The sequence below is a fragment of the Myxine glutinosa genome, chromosome 6 (assembly GCF_964187855.1).
Source record: "Myxine glutinosa chromosome 6, kmMyxGlut1.1, whole genome shotgun sequence".
NCBI classification, from domain to species: Eukaryota; Metazoa; Chordata; class Myxini; order Myxiniformes; family Myxinidae; genus Myxine; species Myxine glutinosa.
In genome coordinates this window covers 179,435,987-179,459,343 of record NC_136266.1, presented here as the reverse complement: position 1 = coordinate 179,459,343, position 23,357 = coordinate 179,435,987, and the positions used below count along the sequence as shown (strand labels likewise).

The 23,357-nt window shown below is 47.2% G+C and overlaps 1 pseudogene; it reads right to left on the bottom strand.

Annotated features, from left to right (window-relative positions):
• Positions 1 to 1,256: 1,256 nt before the first annotated feature.
• LOC137429503 (neurexophilin-1 pseudogene) lies at positions 1,257 to 2,048 on the bottom strand (annotated as a pseudogene).
• Between the last annotated feature and the right edge of the window lie 21,309 nt (positions 2,049 to 23,357).

Genomic DNA, 23,357 nt, shown 5'->3' with positions numbered 1-23,357 from the left:
TGTGGGACATCCTATATTGGATCTACGTGCTTCTGAAACAGGAGAAAGGAAACTGCAGTAAATCCTATGTTGGATCTAGGAGTTTCTGAAACAAGAGCAGGGAAACTGCAGTACATCCTATATTGGATCTAGGTGTTTCTGAAACAAGAGCAGGGAAATTGCAGTACATCCTATATTGGATCTCCGTGCTTCTGAAACAGGAGAAGGGAAACTGCAGTAAATCCTATGTTGGATCTAGGTGCTTCTGAAACAAGAGAAGGGAAACTGCAGTCGATCCTATATTGGATCTACGTGCTTCGGAAGCAGCCCCCTAGTATACTTTGTGGGTATCAGTATGACAGGTCACCACATGATAAGAGTTTTTATTTACATTATTTAGAGTAAAGCATTTCTCTCAAATGTCAGTTGGACAAATACACACATATATGGTTGAAGTGTTCCTGTCTTCCCCCTCCCCAACAAGGACAACCAGGGTTATTACAGAACTAAAACGAAGCGAGCTGAAAATACACCGTGCGAGACGCTGTATAAATAAGTACAAAACCTAGAGAGTTATAAATGGAGATAAACACGACATACGGCGATGATAAACAATGAGACATTTCTTAACAGACACGTTGCACGGACCCATCCATCTGCAGTCGGTGCAGCGAATGAAAGGTCTTTTCCGACGCACGAGCGTTATAAACTCGCAACGACAGCACGTGCGAACCATTTCAAAAACGCCGACATTCTTTACGGTCCACAAATTATGATTTGTGATAATCCACATGCTTTAAGCTCGACAATATAGATATCAAATGGATGCAATTTCCAAGGGACCATTTCTCAAGCTCTCCTTATGTAAAGTTCCATCGCAGGTCGTTCTCGCAGTCATTCGATGGTCGCACGATCAACGCTGATGGTTTGTTGCAGACCACCTGACTTTTTGGGGGGGAGGACATCCTTCGCAGTATGTATTGACTTTTTTTGGGAGAGGACATCCTTCGCAGTATGTATTGACTTTTTTTGGGAGAGGACATCCTTCGCAGTAAGTATTGACTTTTTTGGGGAGAGGACATCTTTCGCAGGATGTATTGACTTTTTTGGGGGGGGGAGGACATCCTTCGCAGGATGTATTGACTTTTTTTGGGGGGGGAGGACATCTTTCGCAGTATGTTTTGACTTTTTTCGGGAGAGGACATCCTTCGCAGTATGTATCTAAATGAGACATCCGTCGAGGTGTCTTGAGAAGCTTGTACACGGAGAAGGTAGCGAAGTGCGCGGCTGCGTATACGTGTAGGTAAGATGTTCGGTCAGCTTTCAATCACCTTTCCGTGTCTCCAAAGTCCCATCGCAAGCAAAGAGGATCTTCGACTCGGAGTTAAACGATCCCCCTCGTGCTGCACCCACAGCCACTCTCATCACGGCTAACCCACGGGATAGTAGGGATTGTTACTGTGATAGTTGTAATCTGGGCAAACCTTCTGCACGAGGCGGTAGTCGTGGCTGTAGAATGCTATGTGGATGCAAATGACCGTGAGCGGTTTTGTACAAAGCCATGACACGTGGCTCTGAGTCTGCTCCTGGAGGCACGACCGCCCGGGCTTTCCAGCGCAAGGCGCGCTCTTCTTGGCTCGGTCCACCTTCTCATACTCCACACGACAATTGAACGTCTTTGAGGCTTTCGCTTCAGCAGCGACGGCCTGTAGAGGTGCAAATTCTAGGGGCTTGGATGGAGGCACTAAACCCACAGACACGTTGCCCTGTCCCGTTGCGTTGTGTCGAAAGTACACGCTGAATGTCCCGTTCCCGTGATCTACGATCTTGCCCGTGATCAGCAGATTCAAATGCAGTGTCTTGATGTTTGAGTAAAAATCTCCCCAACCGAACATCTTCTTAAACTTTCCAGACTTCACCATTGGGCGGCGCTTGAGGCGAGGTCTGGAACGCTTGTTGGGGAAGTGTCCCATCTTGTCATTGGAGTGTTGGACCAATAGCTCGGGCTGCAGGGTTTGCTTCGTTTCCGTGAGGGTCATGCTGCTTTCCAGTGCCCGAGGTGGCTCCATGTCTTTGGCAGCAATGCTACGGGCAGAGGTTAGCTGGGAAGGTACGCTGGGATTAGCTTGGAATTCTCACATATGTATACTGGGATATATGTATTATGTTCTCAATACAAGATTGCATAACAAACGCTTGTTTTTTTTTGATGTTTGTGCAGTTTTATCAGGCAGGGCACAGGAAGACAAGACACAGTGGCAGGCAGCAGGGAGCATTTCAGGATTGTGGGGAGGGGGGCAAAATAACCTCCCAATAACCACATGGGTAATTCTAATGCAAACAACTGTTTATCCGAATGACATTTGCTTTTCTTTGTCCATCGCAAGGATACCTTTTCAAAAAAAAGTGGTGCTTTTTAGCTCACCTGGAACGAAGTTCAGGGGAGCTTATGCGATCGCCCATTGTCCGTCCGTCCGTAAACGCTTGAAACTTCTTATCCGAAACCCCTGATGGGATTACGACCAAATTTGGCACAAATGATATTTGTTGTGTTGCGAATAAAATTTGTTCACGGCATTAAAACAAAAATCGGGGTCTAAGGGGGTCTACCAGGGGTCAAAGTGCATCCAGGTTTGACCCCCCAAAATAGGAATTTGCTTTTTCCTCTGAAACTACACACAATATTTCGATGAAACTTGACCACGACCTTCATCACCCATGATGTATCGGAGTTTGTTCAGGGTAATAAAAGGTTCAGGGACATTTGCCCCCTGGTCCCCCTACTTCCAGCACCTTTACACAGTAGAACCTCAGCAAGGAAGTTATGGAAGGTAGTGGGTGTGGCTTCATTCTACCCCTCCCATTTGTCGTCACGTGACTTCTGAACCGTTTGGCGCCTCTCTGACTCCGGTGCCCTCCATTCATAACGATCGTAAAAGATCAGGTGCTCCATCATACTTTTAGAGAAAGTAAATATTGTATCACACAGCAGTTTGTAATGTTTTATCTAGCTTTAAAAAGGGATATGTTCCAGAGACAAGGTATGAAAGTCACCCAAGTTAGTAAGCTGCAGGTGCCTTTTCCTGTCGAGCAAGCGGTAGAGACCAAGTCATTTGACAAACAGAACAATATATATTACACTACAGGACATTATTTCAATTTGAGTGTCGGCTGGAATGGCGGCGATATTGTGCCCTCGTTTAAACACTCATGGATTTGTACAATGTCCAGGACACGTCACAATTATTTAATTTTTATTGTTATATATTTTTAGTTTTTTTACAAAAAAAATTTACATTTTTAAATGATTTTCTTTTTACATTTTTTATTTTTTTTCTTAAAATAATGTGGGTGATGCAATAAAATGGGTGTGGTGAAAAAAAGAGGTGTGGTGGAATAAAATGTTGAGAACTCTGACGTAATGTATCCTGCGTGCTCTGGACTTGCCAAAAAAAAAATGTTAACAACCAAAACCCCCAATGTGTTGTGAGATTAAGCTCTTGCTAGTGGGAGAGGGAGGGGAGGGAGGGGAGGGAGGGAGCTGCACGCTGCGCAGAAAATGGAACAATCGCTCAGATCGCAACGCAGTTGTGGCTCGAAGCGCACACGCTGTCTCCGAGTTTCGTGTAATATGAAGTCCTGGCACGTGATGCAGTTCAACAGGAGTGGATCGAGCAGATTTAAAATAACCAGCCGGTTTGTGGCCTATCAGGGTAAAAACAGCAAACTCTGTTCGTATCCATGGAAAGGTGGGCTAAAACCATCCAGGTGAGTTCTGAACTAGTTGAGGGTAGGTTTGGGGTGCCTCCATTCACCAGAATTGAACACAAGTTAGCAGATTCCAATCGATTTTAAATCACTCCTTGACATCTGGATAACCTGGTTTGGTTGGATAGTGCAAACTAGTTCTAGCCAGTCTGTACTAGTTCTAGCCAGTATTAACTAGTTCCAGCTAGTCTAAACTAGTTCCAGCCAGTCTGAACTAGTTCGAGCCAGTCTGAACTAGTTTTTTGTTTTTTTTGTAAACAAGATCGAGGCTTGTGTAAGAGCTAACATTAATGACAAAAATAAATAAATAAATAACGGACACATGACGAAATAAAGGGAGCGGTAGACAAGATGGGGAGAGAAGGGGGAAGCACACAAGTACAACATTTGAGAGCAGGGACATCAGGAGATCTGTGGGAGGTAGAGGGCTTGGAGGGAGGAAGCGTAAGTTCGTAGTTCCAGCCAGTCTGAACTAGTTCTAACCAGTCTGAACTGGTTGTAGCCAGTCTGAACTAGTTGTAGCCAGTCTGAACCAATTCCAGCCAGTCTGAACTTGTTCCAGCCAGTCTGAACTAGTTCTAGCCAGTCTAAACTAGTTGTAGCCAATCTGAACTAGTTGTAGCCAGTCTGAACTAGTTCTAGCCAGTCTGAACTATTTGTAGCCAGTCTGAACTAGTTCTAGCCAATCTGAACGAGTTCTAGCCAGTCTGAACTAGTTCAGAACTTGCTAGTGGAGACAATTGGGAGTTCCAAGGCCCGACCTGATGAGAAACCTCCACGCACCCCATTTACAGCCACACGATCAGATACTTGCGACCAAAGAAGTCTGGGGGGACTTTCGGTACCTGATGCGGACCCCGCCGGACGTATGTGGAGTATCGTCCTGATAGTTATACATACTCACGCACGGCGAACAGAATTGAACGTGGAAGAATTACAGTATTGAAATGAGGTCACGGGAGTAGGTGCACGTCGATTAAGGTGATATCTATAAGTATCGCGGAGGTATTGCTACCTCTGTCACATGACGTGTGCGATGATTGTGGGTTGTTTTTTTGTTGTAATACATCACCCTGTGTGCGCATGGAGACCAAGCAATCAATGTACGTACCGGGGTCAGAGTCGTGTTCTAAAACCACCGTACCACCCCCTACCACCCTACCACCCCCTACCACGCCACCACTGATCTTCATGGAAAGTTCAAAATCAACTTTTTTTTAAGTGTGCCTCGCTTGGCTTCCTCCCTCCATCCCAGGATCCCATTGTGTGAACGACATACATAATTGGATGAAATCTGACCCCACGTGACATGTTCACGGACAAATCAATGGAGTTGGAGAGGAACAGGAAATTGACCCCAAATCATAGCCGTGCCTTATTTACGGTACATTATATTCATTTTTAGTTCATCAATTAAATTAAATTGTATATACTGCATCTCACCGATTAGTACGGAGGTGTCGACGCACTTACCTGACTATAAACTCTCGTCGTGACTTGCATCATCATTACGTTTATAAGCTGGCCGTTCAATATGCAGCTACAATATTATTTGGTGGACGTTCATGATCCCACACTGTCATTAATGAAGGGCAATCAATTCCTAATTTGTGCGTAAACTGCGGGTACAAAATGCGTTGGTATATTCTCAGGTATTCCTCGACACACCTGCAGGTTACACTACTTATAAGTATCTCAGAGTGCGGTTGCTGTGTGTGTGCTGCTCCCAAATATGTGCACTTCATTTAAACGGCCATCTTCAGCTATTAAAGGCGACTTATTGGTGTTGTTTCGTGTGCAGCATGTGGCTGAAGGTTGCCTCATTTTCTGGAAGCGCAGCTGTGCCGCTGATGCAGTGCCCCCTGTTTACAGTAAGCTGCTGAGTCAACCCACCTGGTGTCATTTAAACGGCACGACAGGGGCTCAAACTCAAGACCCTAAGATCTTAAGCCAACCATCTTAACCGTTATACCAACACCAGGCTTAATGAAAGGCGATTAATATACTTTACCTATCTACATTTTAAACTATTGAGCTAACCTGGCACTGGCAAACATCTGTTTGTGTCAGTATATTCTGGGGTCTTTCTCGACGAGAACCAAAATGCGAAGGAGACAGCCGGCTTTACATCCCCATCGATCGGAAAGACTGTGCTCCAACATATACCGGTGGCCGTGCCTGCAACGTACCAGGTGGGCAGTTTTAGCCTTACTCAACTCCTTAAGATAACAAATTTGACAGAACGAAGAACACCCCCCTCGAATGAGCTACACTTTCCGAGTCTGTTGCAATCGCGGCGTTTTTATCATTAAAATACAAAATATCGACCTTTTCTCGACTGTCACAAGTGAAATTTATTACATTTAGTGGTAGGAAGGTCCTCATTCGTAAAGATCTCTGTGCACCTCTTACATTAATATATATAGCCCACATATATATAATATATACATATATATATATATATATATATAAATGTATATATATATATACATTTATATAAATAAATTAATATATTTATATAAATATATATACATTTATATAAATAAATAAATAAATTTAAATAAATGCATATATATATACATTTAAATAAATATATACAGTATATACATTTAAATAAATATATATATATATATATGCATTTATATAAATATATATATATACATTTATATAAATATATATATACATTTATATAAATATATATATACGTATACATTTATATAAATATAAATATATATTTATATAAATATATACAGTATATACATTTAAATAAATATATATATATATACATTTATGTAAATATATATATACATTTATATAAATATATATATACATTTATATAAATATATATATACATTTATATAAATATATATATACATTTATATAAATATATATATCCATTTATATAAATATATATATACATTTATATAAATAAATAAAATATATATATAAATATATATATATATACATTTATATAAATATATATATATATATTTATATAAATATATATATATACATTTATATAAATATATACAGTATATACATTTAAATAAATATATTTATATACATTTATGTAAATATATATATATATTAAAATAAATATATATATATACATTTATATAAATATATATATACATTTATTTATATATATACATTTATTTATATATATACATTTATTTACATATATACATTTATATATATGTATACATATATATGTATATATATATATATATATATATATATATTTATTTATTTATATATATTTATATAAATATATATATACATTTATTTATATGTATATATATATATATATATTGAGTTAGTGCGCGTGTAGAAAGTGTTTAACGTTTAGAAATCCTAATTGTCGAATTATGCTATCGGTGTATATATTTTTCCTAACAGTTTGTATGCATTAATATTTCACGTGGAGTTCAACTTTGGGGAAAAATTGTGTCCTAATCATGAACGACGTTTTCCAATGAAGTAGGAGGACAATGCACGATCACAGTTGGCAGTGAATTATCAGGAAGAGCACGACATTGCATCGTAATCAAACATCATCGGAGTCCTCCGGTGCGACCACCACCGTTTCGGGTCCACGCGTCACACGTACCTCCAAAAGCAGCGTCAGCAGAGCAAACAGTAGAAACGGAGGTGGTGACGCTGGGACAAGCCATGGGGCCCACGCTGGGGTGGTCTGCGCCTTTGTTCTCATGTCGCCCGCTCTTGGTTGTCGGGACCGTGCTGTGCGCACATGAAGAGCTTCGTTAGACCGGAGCGAGCAAGACGACCGACTGTGGGGTCAGGGGGTGGAAGCGGAGCTTTAGCAGTCGGGATGACAGGGTGGGGGACGCTCGAACGGAGGAACCGAAGAGTTGGGGTCGAAATGTCGCCGTTCTGGGTTCAGAAGTCCTCGGTGTCCCAATCGCAATGTGCTCCAGGTGCTCCGTGCACCTTCTTTAATGGGACATCCACGGAGCCTTATCTGCGCAATTTGTCCGCGCTCCGCGCCGGGATTGTTTGCCTGATGGAGGCGGAGCCCTGGGCGGTGTCTGGGGAGGCGAGGCACCTTTTAATACCGTTTATGGACGTCAGGAGAACCTGGAAGAGGCGTGCAGAACTGTCCGATGAATGGAGATTTGTGGCTGCAGATTTAGCGAACGACATGAGCGGACTCATGGATCCACGCGAGGTTCATTCGATATACTCAACAACGGTTTTCCTCGAGTCGAATTGTCCAATTATCACGAGCGTGGAAACTCTCAAACGCATATTCGTCTTAAACGACGTCCGGATGATATATACTCCACTTGTCCATTTCCCAGCATTGCAAATACGTTGTCTGCCTTTAATCGATAAAATAAGATGCTTAATGTCTCATGTTTCAATATCTCTCATCTCTTGAGGTTGTTGTTCAGACCTCTGCCGATTGGCTGACTTGGGCCCCCCTTCCCCCCCCCCCCCGGGAGCACCTCCCCCTATCCGAAATCGACAAATCTCAGATCAGAATGATCCTGCGGACAATCAAATAGAAGGGCTGTGTCGGGTTTCAGAGCAAGCCGTTGGTAAATAAGGGACGAGTTTCGGTTTCTGAAGTTTGGGGGGTAACCCCCCTTCTCTCTCCTTTTCCCCCTTGGGAGCCCCCTGATCCAAAATCGAAAAATTGAAGACGGAGTGATTGTGCGGACAACTGTCTTGTATTCATGTGTCAAGTTTCAGAACAATCAGCCGGAGACAAGGGAGTAGTAGCAAAAATTTGAAAACGCTAATGGACGGACGGACGCGTGGACAGACAGGCGGACATCTTTTGAGTTCATTTTTTGGAGAATTCGGATGAGATGACCCAAAAATTGCTCCATTGAATCTTTTGCTTTAACTTGATGCAAGATTGAGCCAATTACTACAAGTACGCACTTGTTACGTTGTTTATGTAAATAATTTCCGAAAACAACACGAAGGTCAAAGTTCAATTGACTTCATCAGACCAGTTTGAAGGCACGAACACCGAATCTGCCTCTGTGATCAAACTTCATGGATAAACCTTTGATCGAATTAAAGATTTTATAGCAGAAGATTCGGTTTGGTTCTTCATGAGATTAAATCTGATCTTCAATGAGGAATCCTGTACATGTACATTTGTTATAAAGACTTGTGTCCCTTTTCCTATTGGACATATTCCCTTCAACAACCAAGAAACCTGATTCATGGACGAGCGCTTTTCAAGCACGAACTTCAAATCAGTTTCTTCCCCCCAATCGGTTGTGGAATTACGTCTTCAGGTAGCTACTCTTTACCTGTGCGACGAACGTGGCAGAACGTTGTTTTATATCCTGTCTGTTTGTCTGTATCTGTCTGTCTGTTTATCTGTCTGTTTGTCTGTATCTGTCTGTCTGTTTGTCTGTCTGTATCTGTCTGTCTGTTTATCTGTCTGTTTGTGAACAGGATATCTCAAAAAGTTGTGGACGGATTTGGACGAAACTTGGAGGGCAGGTTGTGACACGTGACACGGACGAATTGAATCAATTTGGCATTTGGGTCAAAACAAGATTCCGGATCAGGATCAGAGAATTTGTTAAATGATTATTCACCATTGAGTAAAAGGGCAAAACCGATATATATATATATATATATATTGTTACGGTTTTTAGAACCTTCACTTTGTAAAATAATAAGCCTTTTAAATAATTCCCTTATAAATAATCCCCTGTAAATATTCCCATTTTTGGTAAAGGTCAAAGGTCGCACCCTAGTTAGGCCATGTACAACACGTAGCAAACCATAGGATCTTCTTTAGTTATTTCATTAGTCTATGTTTCAGTTAAGGATCTGTTTCCAATAGTTTGACTCTGCGTTGTATTAATCAAATAACCTAGCCCCCTTCTCCAATTCCTATTCCATTCATATTGCGGCGTAAACTGCCCTCCACAACATATTGCGCTTCTCTGCTAGCTGCAGCGCCCTTCTCAACACGCCATTACGCACGCCGTCAAGTTGGAGAAGAAGGGAGGAGCGGCCAGGAACATAAGCGTGGGCCCAACTTGTCACGAAGGGAGGTAACAATGAACCCTCGTGACCAATCGGGGCCGAGGCGTGTTCACCGGTAGGCGGAGCAAAGCGGACGCGGCTTAATACGCGAGGCTGGCAATAAAAGCGCGAGCGTGAAGCCTTTTTACGGGGGAGGATTCGGGAGATGAACGAGAGAGCAGATGCGGGGGAGATCGGCAGATGTGAGAGAACAGCGCAGAGGCGGCGAACATAAGAACATTGCACAGAGGATCGTTTGGGACGATCGTTGTCAATACGAACTGCCGTGGTTTTGAGAGCGTTCGGCACGCTTTACGTACGCGCATTCCAGCCCCTCGCGTTTGTAAGGTCCGGTCGCGCGTTAAGCTGCCAGCCGTTCTTTGCCCGCGGACCCGGAGCCTGGACCACCCCATCGCCTGGAACCATCTGCCTGGACCTTCCTCCCCTACCAGCGACCATTCCGTGTGAGTCTGTTTGTATTGTCATGGGCGTGTTATATAAGAGTGTATAAGGTTGCCCTATGTCCTTTTATTTCCTCTTTTTGTATATTCCCTTCTTTCGTTTCCTCTTTTAGATAGTAATAAATCATATTTGTTCTTCATTTACCCGTCTCATTCTTTGCTTCCTCTCATCCGGTTGCTTTAGTCTTTTCCCAATTGAATACCTGTGGCACGATTAGAACCGCTCAGAATCGGGTTAGTCTTTTTGCTAATGGCTCGGATCGTGGATTGCTAAACCGTTCGGCAATTACCATCACATCCGCGGTTCGAGCAGGGACTCATCTCCCTGCTTTGCGGAGAGATTGGTGAAGGTATTTGGGAAACCTTTGACCAATCAACCTGGCCAATCTCATCCCGCAAAGGAGCGGGATAGTTCCAGGACCAGAGCCGGCCAGCTTAACAAGACAAGGGGATTAACCCCCCCTTGCTAACGGGAGTGCCGTACTTCGAGATCCGCAACAATTGGTGTCAGGAGTGGGATTTGAAACCTGGGACGAAATTTATTTAGACCAATTTTTTGACACCAATTGTGCTATTGGTCGCAACAATTGGTGTCGGGAAGTGGGATTGGACCCGAACCAAATTTTAATCCATCTGAAAAATTTGGTCAAAATTAGGAGCGGCCGAAATCTAGTATTAAAAACCAAATTATATCGTGCCATGGATAATCAAGGCGGTCGGATGCCGGTGGGGGAGATAGAAGAGGGGTTAGAATCGACCCAGGACCCAAGGGAAGCAGTGGGAGTAATGGAAAAGGGGGTTGGAGAGGTGTAACAGTGGGGGTTGCAGGCACACAAGATGGCGGCGCTTCACACGTGGTCGTGGCAGCGCAAGATGGCGGCACCTCGCACATGGCAGCGATGAGGGCCGTGCCCGCTGCACAAATCAAGGGGATAAATATGCAGGACCTCATTGCCCAGCTGCAGGCAGTCATACGAATGGGGGTGGGAAACCAAATTGAGCAGCTGGGAAGCCAAATTGGGAAGTTAGACAGCAAATTTGGGGGATTAGAAAACCAAATTGGGGATTAAGGAAAGAGATGGGAGAAATGAGGGCCGATAGTGAGGGAATGGAAACTAGAATGGGTGAGCAATTGGGAAACCAAATTGGAGAATTGAGAAATTATATGGTAAGCCATATTGGTGAATTAAGAAATGGGATGGGAAGTCAAATTGGGGAATTGGGAAGCCAAATTGGGGAAATGAAGGACGGGTTAACGGGATTGGAAAACAGAATGGCCACCCAGGAGAACCAAATGGAAGGGATAAAGAACGGGTTAATGGGGCTAGAAAATAAGATGGAAGGCAAATTGAGGGAAATGGGGGAGCAATCCACCCGGGAAATCAAACAAATGGGGAATCAGATAGAGGAGGTAAGGATTGGGTTGGAAACCAAATTGGACGCCCACAAGGGGGAGCTCGAACAAATGAGGGTGGCGTCTGGAAGGGAAATGGGAGAGATGGGGGAGGAAATAAGGCGGGGTGTGGGCGAAGAGGTCGCGAGGGTACGCGACGAGGTAACGCGACTCGAGGAGCGCGGATTGAGCGAGGCGGAGCAAGGCACAGGTAACTGGACCAGGGTAGAGATTGTGACACGGGGTGTGAAAAACCCGACGGCCACCGAATTGGACAAGGCAAATTCATGTGAGCCCGCGGTCGTCGAGCTGAATAAAGAAAAAGAAATAATCGAAATTGGGTTGGAAGAGATGCCGGACTTAGAGGTAAAGCACTTGCGGGGTGAAGAAATGGATAATGCACAAAGTCTGGATTCGCATCATGACATGACGCTGTGCTTATTAACACCAATGAAAGTTTGCAGGTGGTGGAGGAACGAAGAAGAAGAAGCGCCCAGGTGAGTCGGGCTGTATATTGTGCGGGGAGATTTTGCAGGAGAATGTTTTGCGCGAGAGGGTTTCTCGCGCGCTTGGGATCGAGACGGCACCCGGGCGTTGGTGGAGGGTCCCTTGTGAGTGGTGTGAGTGGAAATGGCGCGCTTGTGAGGAAAAAGTGTGCATCGGAGAGTGAGTGTGTGACAGAGTATGGGAGTGATACCGGGTGCGAGAGCGAATGCACGTCGGAGGGTATGTGGGAAACCGAGTGTATGGAGTGCGACACGGAGAGTGAGCTGGATGTGGCGCGTGTGCGGGAGGGCACATCGGAGCGTGTGATGGGGAGTGTTACAGAGGATGTAACCGGAGAGTGTGCGCAAGAGTTGGTGTGAGAGTGTGCGGTGATGATTGGGTGTGCAGAAGAGTGCACCCCTGTGGTGATTGTTACAGAGGATGCAACCGGAGAGTGTGCGCAAGAGTTGGTGCGAGAGTGTGCAGTGATGATTGGGTGTGCAGAAGAGTGCACACCCGTGGTGAGTGTTACGGAGGACGTAACGGGGGGAAGAAAGGTGTGGAACGGAGTGTGTGATAACAGAGTGTGCGAATGGTGGAATGGATGTGCAAGAATGTGCGTGAGTAGAATGCATGGGGTGTACGAGAGGCGTTGGAGCGCCGGGTTTGGTGAATGTAAAAAGGAACGCGTATGCATGTGAGCATGCGAGTAAAGCATCGACGTTGACCGGGGCAGCGTTCAGACCGACGTTTAGCCGACGCGAGCCCTCGGTCCGTGCCAGGCTTTGTGTATTGCGGGAACCGGCGGGGATCGGTGTCACGTCGCTCCTCTTCAGAGCGTCGTGCACGATTCGGGCCGGGTCCCGCCCTGCATGGTTGATTCCGAGCTTTGCTAGGCAAAGCCACCGGCCCGGTTCGAGGGGAGGTAGAAGGGGTCAGAACGGCGCCCCTTTGTGGTGGCGGCGTTCCACCCGGGCAGGGCTGGGCCATCGCGCTTGGGAGCGCAAGGCCCCGCGTAGGGATGGTGCTTTGAGCCTTGGCCCGACGAAACCTCCTCCCCTGAATCGAGTGCCGGACGGACCCAACTGCAATAGACCCAAACCACCCATATGCATTGCTCGGCTTTGCGAAGCCGAGCTGTAAGGAATGCATGGACGTACCGAGGAGGCTCAAGTATAGCGGACTGTGATGATGATAGTGTAATTGTTTGGGATTGATAGGGAATTGGCTTGAAATCACTAGTGATTTGAAATTGGGAATAGTGATGGCTGGAAATTGATACCCAGTGTCGGGGGGTGGTATCCCTACCATCCCTCATGTTGTGGGCAAAGGAGCCATAGTTTTATGGGAATTGGCTGTGTAAACTAGCCCGGGAGGGTTAGGTTAAAATGATAGAATTTAGAAAGATGACCATAGGTAACTGTAGAGTTAAGTAGCGACATGATACCTGTAGTAGGGGACGTAGGTAGCGTAGTTGGTTGATAATGACGTGGGATGTGCATAGAATAAGGGATGACTGGGGGAAGCACTAAGTTAGAGGGAAAACCAGGTAGATCAGATGATGTAGTGTGTGTGAAGGAAGTGATTGAGCAGAGTATTGTGAAAGGTGTGATTGTGCATTGAGTTGAGTGTATTGCATTGAGTGAATGGTCCTGGAGGGAAGGAGGGTGCAAGTGCCACCAGGTGTGTGGGCACCAGGTGTGTAAGTGAAGTACGGAGGTATGGAGAATGGTTGGATGAAATAGCTGGTATGGAATAAATGGAGTATGGAATGGATGGAGTATGGAATGGATGGTGTGGAGTGAGTAGTGTGGAATACGTGGAGTGGAGTGGTTGGTGCGAAAGGAGTGGATGGGGAAGATGGACCCCTTCACGAGTACCCGGGCAGGGTAGTTTAAAAGTAGGTAGAGGGAGTAGGTAAATTGTGGTTGGATATTGGCATCTGTGGTGTGGGTAGTTGCATGGAAGTGTTGTGTTAGGTGCATTAGTGGAGTCAATTGGCTGGGCGTGTGGCCTGTTAGTATGAATGATTAAATGGGCACTCCGCCACTGTTAGTATGTCGGCCAGGTGAGGCCGCAGGTAGGCCCTGGGAGCCAGTAGAGTTGTTCAATGGGGCCCGAGGATCCGGAGGACGGACCCAGGTAGCTCGACGCCAGAGAGGGCGGTAGGGGGTGAGAGCGCCAGAGGGCCTTCCCCAGGTAGGTTAGGGTAAGGAGCAGGTAAGCTCGGAGACAACTGCAGTGGCGGAGGTGTGCAGGTGAGCGGACCTGCTGGGAGCGCCACACGACCCAGCCCGGAAATTGTGCGAGGGCACAGGGAGTAGAATCGGGGGAGTGAGACCCCAAATTGGTGAGCACCACAGTTTGGTCAATGGGAATTCGGTTCTTAGAACCACATAGTGTAAGATGGCCAATTGATTGGCAGGGACAGACCTCGGGTAGAGTAAAGAGTGTTAAAATCATTTAGAAGGTAGTTAGGAGAAAGTCTCTTCGCACCATCAACATCCACTCACCAGGGTGACAGGACTCCACACCACCGTTTTTTTTGCAAATGTCTGGTATGTAAGACGCATCATGCCATGGGGTGACATTGTGCTTGTTATGTTCCATCTCTTCCTCCTTAGGAGGGATTGATGAGAAATTGGCCTTTATGGCAAATTTGGTTAGAGGGATTGTGGACGAATTTGGAATTAGAGGAGATATGGGGAAGACAAGACGATAGCGACGGATTTGTAAAATGGTGTTAATATGGAGTAAGGGCAAGGGTAGATTAGGTGACGGGGGGACGGACGTACAGTAGGGACGAGCTTTCTCCGCTCGCTCTCCTGCGCACCTCACCTCTGCATTACCTTGTGTTGATGTGCACTCTTGCACCCTTGCACCCCGCTAACTCTGCTTTGTCTTCCTTCCCCACCTATGGACCGTGCTCTCTGGGCACTGAGGGGAAAGCGTGCAGGCGCCGCAGTTGTGTGCCCGCACCTCCGCTGCCTGCCTGCCTGGGCCGGTACACCACTTATGGACCACACGTTTGTGGCCAAGCCCACTCATGGACCACACGTTTGTGGCCGAGCACCACATCATGGATCACATGGCTGTGGCATGGCCACTGCTGGGGAATCTTGCTTGTGGACCACGGTAAATGTGGCACCTATGCCAAGCAGGTGGACCACCCGAGTTGGCCCCTGCTGGCCATAATTAAACAAAAAAAGTGGACGCTTTTGTGCCCTTTTGTGTTTTTGTTATCTCTCAAATAGGCAGCAAGTCAAGAAGACACCCAGAACATTGACCCCCAGCAGAACATCGGCTGTGCAGCGAGGACGCCAGTGTGACTTTTTGAACTGTATAACTGTGCACTGGATGGTGCTTTGTGGTTTTTTTATTGGGTGCTTTATGGTGGTGCTTTTGGTGCTCTGAGATTGCACTGCAATATCAATTGTGTGTCCCGGAGCACCTGTGGGTATGGTGTACCGGTGCAGTGCAGTGCATGACCTTTCCCCTTTCCAAAAACTCTGCTTTTGTTTCCCAAAAGAACAGGTCCTGGGTTTAGTTTTCTAAATACCAAATAGTGTGTCTTTGTAAATAATGGTCCCCACCGTCCATGTGCAGTTTTGAGATTGAATTCCGTGATTCGGTTATCCTGTGGGCGTGAATCAGTTAGACAGAATGCAACGCAGCAGGCGGGACATACTTAATTGTTTTAAAACGGTCACACTCAGGGTAAGGTTAATAGTAGAGGGTTACTCCACCTGAGTGTCACATTAAGTTAAAGTTTTTGTCGGCATGGGTCGTGCCTGGAGGAGAGACGGGTGCTGTGTTACGGTTTTTAGAACCTTCACTTTGTAAAATAATAAGCCTTGTAAATAATTCCCTTATAAATAATCCCCTGTAAATATTCCCATTTTTGGTAAAGGTCAAAGGTCGCACCCTAGTTAGGCCATGTACAACACGTAGCAAACCATAGGATCTTCTTTAGTTATTTCATTAGTCTATGTTTCAGTTAAGGATCTGTTTCCAATAGTTTGACTCTGCATTGTATTAATCAAATAACCTAGCCCCCTTCTCCAATTCCTATTCCATTCATATTGCGGCGTAAACTGCCCTCCACAACATATTGCGCTTCTCTGCTAGCTGCAGTGCCCTTCTCAAGACGCCATTATGCATGCGGTCAAGTTGGAGAAGAAGGGAGGAGCGGCCAGGAACATAGGCGTGGCCCCATCAACGCGTCACGAAGGGAGGTAACAATGAACCCTCGTGACCAATTCAGGCTGAGGCGTGTTCACCGGTAGGCGGAGCAAAGCGGAGGCGGCTTAATACGCGAGGCTGGAAATAAAAGCGCGAGCACGAAGCCTTTTTACGGGGGAGGATTCGGGAGATGAACGAGAGAGCAGATGCGGGGGAGATCGGCAGATACAAGAGAACAGCGCAGAGGCGGCAAACATAAGAACATTGCACAGACGATCGTTTGGGATTATCTTTGTCAATACGAACTGCCGTGGTTTTGAGAGCGTTCGGCACACTGTACGTAGGCGCATTCCAGCCCCTCGCGTTTGTAAGGTCTGGTCGCACTTTCAGCTGCCAGCCGTTCTTCGCCCGCGGACCCGGAGCCTGGACCACCCCATCACCTGGAACCATCTGCCTGGAACTTCCTCCCCTACCAGCGACCATTCCGTGTGAATCTGTTTGTATTGTCATGGGCGTGTTATATAAGAGTGTATAAGGTTGCCCTATGCCCTATGTCCTTTTATTTCCTCTTCTTGTATATTCCCTTCTTTCGTTTCCTCTTTTAGATAGTAATAAATCATATTTGTTCTTCCTTTACCCTTCTCATTCTTTGCTTCCTCTCATCCGGTCGCTTTAGTCTTTTCCAAATTGAATAACTGTGGCACGATTAGAACCACTCAGAATCGGATTAGTCTTTTTGCTAACGGCTCGGATCATGGATTGCTAAATGGCTCGGCAATTACCATCACATCCGCGGTTGGAGCAGGGACCCATCTCCATGCTTTGTGGAGAGATTGGTGAAGGTATTTGGGAAACCTTTGACCAATCACCCTGGCCAATCTCATCCTGCAAAGGAGCGGGATAGTTCCAGCACCGGAGACGGCCAGCTTAACAAGACAAGAGGATTAACCCCCCTTGCTAACGGGAGTGCCGTACTTCGAGATCCGCAACAATATATATATGTATATATATACATATGTATATATATACATATATATATATATATAATATATAATATATATATATATATATATTGTTGCGGATATGAGGAGTGCATTTTTTTTGATTGTGTGTATTGTAGTGGTAAATTGTTGTGTAACATTGGTTGGATATGGCCCCTCCTGCCTCCAGAGTTGTGTAAAGGAAAAAAGGGCGTCTCGGTAGTTAATTCCATGAAACACCACATTGAAGGACCCGATAAAACCCTTGTTCAGTAGCTTATATCTTATTATGTGTTTTAGGGTAAGGCCTTGTCTTCCATTAAAATAATACTCCATTGCACCGAATCAATTAAGAATAGCTCCCCTTCAATACTTCCATTTCCCAGCCAAACTCTCCATCTGCGGGTAAAGCAGTTCACAAGCGTGGGGTGCACGCCCTCTCATTTCGCTGCTATAGTGAATATGTGCTCCGTGCTCTGTTTGAACAGGAGGGGCGGGGTCGCCCGGGAGAGGCAAGCCCAGGGCGCGCCACGAAGGGCGGGGCTGTTCAGCCCCATGCCCAAATAAGGAAACAAGCTCGTGGCTCGCCACGAGGGGCGTGCCGTCGGCGCCATGCCCAAATAAGGAGACAAGCCCGTGGGATTACCATACAAGGTCACGAAACAGAGCACGGGGGGGGGGGGGGGGGAGGGCGGTACCGAAACCGAGGGGGGCATGTCACACCCGCGCTGAAGGTATGAGAGAAGGGTGCGACGATCACTGGGACAAGCCACACGAGAGATACGGCAGATGAGTCCAGGTGCGTAAGAGGGTTGGCAGTCCACCGGGAGAGAGTTCAGAGTTGCACCAGAGTTGCGTGAGAGATACGAAAAGCCTTTGACAAAGAGCCGCTTCAACCAGCCCCGTTCAACCAGCCAAGTGACCCTGCCGGCGTGCACTGTAAAGCCGAGTGACCCTGCCGGCGTGCGCTGTAAAGCCGAGTGACCCTGCCGGCGTGCGCTGTAAAGCCGAATACAAGGAGCTGCCGGCTCCTCGCTTCCCGCCCGGAGTGGACCTGCTCGCTGTGCCCTGTGATCCCACCTGCTCATCCCTCCAAACGATTCCTACCCTTCCATCCATTTGCGTACGTGAGTTTGTTCTGTTCGTGCTTTCCTGGGTAGTAAACTAAGTCAGTATAAGCTCGTAATTTGCACTGTGTTTCCTGCTTTTTCATGTCCACTGTAAATACCCGTGACTGCTCTTTTTGCTTATGTGTGTGTAAATAATAATAAACCCCATTACTCTTCTGTACGTCTTCTTCTTCCTCTTTGCATTCGTCGTCTTAGTCTTTTCCCGATTGAATAGCGGTGGCGCGATACGGCCAACGTCTGGGTGAATCGGGTGAGTCGGGGAACAACTGTTCGGCCGCGGTGCCTTCGCTCGGCAAACAACATCCATATCTGCGGACCGTAACAATTGGTGTCAGGAATGTCGGATTCGGACCTGGGACTAAATTTATTTAGCCCAAATTTTGGAACACCAATTGTACTATTGGCGTAACAATTGGTGTCAGAAGTGTGGGATTGGACCCGAAGCGCGCTTAACGCGCTCAAAATTACAAGCTGCTGGAAATTGTTTTGTTTTTAAAGAAAAACCCGAATTTTGAAATCGTGCCATGGCTGGTCAAGGCGACGGGATGCCGGTGGGAGAGATACAGATAGACGGGGTAGAATCGACCCAGGACCTCGGGGAAATGTATATGGAGGATGTGGTTGAGGGGGTATCAGGCGCACAAAATGGCGCTCTCGCGCATGTGGTTGAGGTGGCCACGGCCGCGGAACCAATGAGCGCGGCCCAAATGCAAGCCTTCATGGCCCAATTCATGGTGGAAATGCAAAAAAAAAACGACAGTATGGACAGTCTAGAAGCCAAAATGGGACAAATGGGGAACCGGATGGATGCTCAGGGAGAGCGATTGGAGGGCCAAATGGGGGCAATGAGGGATGAAGCGAGGGCTCAGAGTGAGCAATTGGGGGTAATGAGGGACGAAGCGAGGGGTACCGGTGAGGGATTAGACAAGAAATTTGAGGGGTTAGACAACGGGATAAAAGAGGTAAAGAATGGGTTAACGGGGGTGGAAAATAGAATGGCTGCCCAGGAGAATCAGTTAGAGGGGGTGAAAAACGGGTTAATGGGGTTAGAAAATAGGATGGAAGACAAATTGCGGGAGATAGGGGAGCAATCCGCCTGAGAAATTAAACAAATGGGAGAGCAGATAGAGGAGGTGAAAATCGGGGTAGAAACCAAACTGGATGCTCAGAGGGATGAATTGGGACAGATGAGGGCGGCATCTACAAAAGAGAGGGAGGAGATGAAAGAGGAGATACGACGAGGTGTAAGTGAGGAGGTCTCGGGGGTACACGAGGAGGTAAAGCGAGGTGAAAAGCGTATGGAGAAAGAGGTGAGAAATGGGACGGCAAAGTTACAAGGGGGAATAGAAGATCTGACGGAGGAGGTGGAACAGCTGACGGAGGGACAAAAAGAACTAACGGGGCAGGTTCAAAGGAACAATGCGGTACTAGGAGGGTTAAAAGCGACACAAAACGACATAAAAAATGACTTAATAGCGACACAGAGGCAATGTCAGGTGGTACGTGAGGGACTGACAACGAGGTTGGACGAGGTGACAGAGATAATAGAGACGAAGGACCGGCAGGTGAGGACGCACATAGAGACGGTCAAGATAGTCTTAGAGGACGAACTTGAGGAGACGCACCGGGAAATAGAAGAGGTGAAGCAAAAATTAGAGGAGGTGGAAGAAGGGGTGAGTGAAATTCAGAAGAGACGGAGGGAAACTAAAAAGGAGATAAGGGAGGAAGTGATGGAGTATGTGCAAGGTCGGTGCTCAACTCATAATGATGTGCTCGCTAACCAAATAAAGAGTTTGCAGGTGGCGAAGGAGGCGTGGAGACGAGGTGCCAAGGTGAGTGGCGATATACGAGGAAATGTATATGATGTGAGGGGAGCTTCAGTCGGCTTGGGGGTTGCTTTGGACCCGGGTGTTCGTGAGAGGCCATTGGCGAAGTGTGCGACAGGTACGGTGTGCGAAGGAGGAGGTGTGCGAGAATGTCCGACTCTGGGGTGTGTGAGGAAAAAGTGCGCGCCGAGGAGTGAGTGTGCTGTCGAGAGTGAGTCGGTCGTAGCGCATGTGCGAGGGAGCACATAGAAGCGCGTAGTGAGGAGTGTTACAGAGGATGTAACGAGAGAATGTACGCCGGTGGTGAGTGTTACGGAGGAAGTAACGGGAGAGTGTGCGCAAGAGAGTGCGTGAGAAAGGTGTGTAACGGATGGGTGCATGGGGAAAGAGTGCGCTGTCAAGAGTAAGGGAGAATGCACGCCGGTGGTGAGTGTTACGGAGGAAGTAACGGGAGAGTGTGCGCAAGAGAGTGGGCGAGAAAGGTGTGTAACGGACGGGTGCATGGGGAAAGAGTGCGCTGTCAAGAGTAAGGGAGAATGCACGCCTGTGGAGAGTGTTACGGAGGAAGTAACGGGAGAGTGTGCGCAAGAGAGTGCGCGAGAAAGGTGTATTACAGACAGGTGCATGGGGAAAGAGTGCACTGTCAAGAGTGAGGGAGAATGCACGCCTGTGGTGAGTGTTACAGAGGGTGTAACGGGAGAGTGTGCGCAAGAGTGTGTGCGAGAAAGGTGTGTAACGGACGGGTGCATGAGGAAAGAGTGCGCTGGCGAGAGTAAGGGTGATTGCGCGACCGAGAGTGAAGGTGAGAGTAGTAAGAGTGACACGGAGCATGAGTTGGTTGTGACAGGTGAGAGAGGATGTACACCTGGAATGGAAGGATGCACACCTGGAATGGTAGAGCGTGTGTGGGAATGCACACTTGAGTTGGTAGTAAGGCACGTGGTTGGGTGTGCGAGTGAGAGCACACATGTGATAGTCACAGAGGAGGTGACCGAGGAGGGGGCGTGAAGAGGTGTGTTGGTGAGGTGTGTGAACGACGAGTGTGTGCAAAGGTGTTCGGTGGTCAGGTGTGTGACCAAGTCTGTGAGCGGAATGAGTGTACCTGGGTGTGTAAGAGAAGGTGCAATGACGAGGAGCATGGGAACAGCTGGATGTATGAGCAAGGAATGGGCTGCGGGGTGTAAGCATGCAGGTGAGGCATCGACGGTAACCGGGTTAGCGGTTAGAGCGACATTTAGCCGAATCGGGCCTTCGGTGCGTGCCGGGTTTCGCGTGCCGCGAGGACCAGCGGGGATCCGAACCACGGCGGGTTCGAAAGGACCGCCGTACGTGATCCACGCTGGGCCGCGCTTGGAACGGCCGCGTCCGTGCTCCGCTAGGCGGAACGGGCAGCCCGATAGGAAGGGTCGTCATGGCGATCCCCTTTTGTTGAGACGTTCCGGCAGGTCGAGATCGGGCAATTGGATGGCTCCGTGCCGAGGTGGTGCGTGGGACCTCGGCCCGGGTAAGCGTCCTTCCCTGCACCGAGTGTCGGACGCATCCAGCCGCCGGCACCAAAGAACCCGCATTCATGGCTCGGCTGTACGAAGCCGAGCTTTCGAAGTGAATTGGCGCACCGAGAGGATCTAGTAAGTAGACGGGTGATGAGGTTAGTGTTTTGGACCCGAAATTAGAAAAACAAAATTTGATGATTGGAAAGGGGATTGGCAGAGTGATGATTGGCAGAGGATTGGTAGAGTGATTGGCAAATTTTTGATTGGCTGAAATTTGGTGAGCAAAATTGGTAGTGGAAATGCCCCGATGTGGTGGGATGGCAACCTTGCCATCCCTCACATCGGGGGGCAAAGAAGCACTAGTTTTATGGGGTTTATTGCAGTGAAAACTAGCCTGGGAGGGTTAGGAAATATCGTGTGTAGGGATCTAGAGATGACCTTAGGTAACGTTAAGATTAGTTAGTGACAAGGATACCTGTAGTGGGGACGCAGGTAGATTAGTGTGGATTATAATGACGAGGGAGTGCAATAGTTTAAAGGGACGACTGGGGAGCGCAAGTTTCAGAGGGGAGTAGTTAGATGAGATGATGCCGTGTGTTTGAGGATTGAAAAGTGTGTAAGGAACAGGTGTGATTGCACAGGTGTGCAACTGAACAGGTGTATGGAGCAGTGTTTGAGTGAGTGATAGTGATGAGTTGTGCTGACCAAATGGTCCAGGGAGAAGGAGGGTGCAGGTGGCACCAGGTATGATTGCACAGGTGTGCAACTACAGGTGAATGGAGAATGGTTGTGTGGAATACATCGAGTGTGGAATATATGGAGTATTGGAATGGATGGTCGTGGAGTGAGTATGGTGGAAACGATGGAGTGGAGTGGATGGTGCGAAGGTGTGAATGGGGGAAGAGTGGACCCCCATCACGAATACCCAGGGCGGGTAGTGTAAGTGTTAGGTAGAGGGTATAGGTAAATTGTGGTTGGATATTGGCATCTGTGGTGCGGATGAAAGAATGGTATTTGGATGGGTGCATTAGTGTTGTGGAAATGGCTGGGCGTGTAGCGTGTTAGTGTGTGTAGTTGGTTTGGGCACTCCACCACTGTGAGGATGTCGGCCAGGTGAGGCCGCAGGTGGGCTCTGGGAGCCGGTAGAGTTGTTGTCGATGGGGCCCGAGGATCCGGAGGACAGACCCGGGTAGCCCAGTGCCAGAGGGCACCAAGGGGTGACAGAGCCAGGAGGGGCTTTTTTTTTTTTTTTTTTTTTTTTTTTTTTTTGTATACAAGATCGAGGCTCGTGAAAGAGCGAACATGAATCACACAGAAAGACAAACCGACACATAAAACATATAACATAGGGAGCGGTAGACAAGATGGGGGGAGAGGGGGAAGGACACAAACACAACATTTGAGAGCAGGGACCAAGAGACATGGAGAAATCGAGAGATCTGAGAGAGGGCGAGGGCTTTGGGGGGGGGGGGCGTGGGAAGGGGGCAGTGGGAGAGGTATAAAACATATGGACACTGCCAGGAGTTCCAGGAAAGAAGTTGGAATTTCAAACAAGGTGGATCTGGGGTGAATTAGCGGGGGTAGAAAAGATCAAGGTTTTGGATGGGGGAAGATAAGAGATGGTGGTGAACAGCTGTT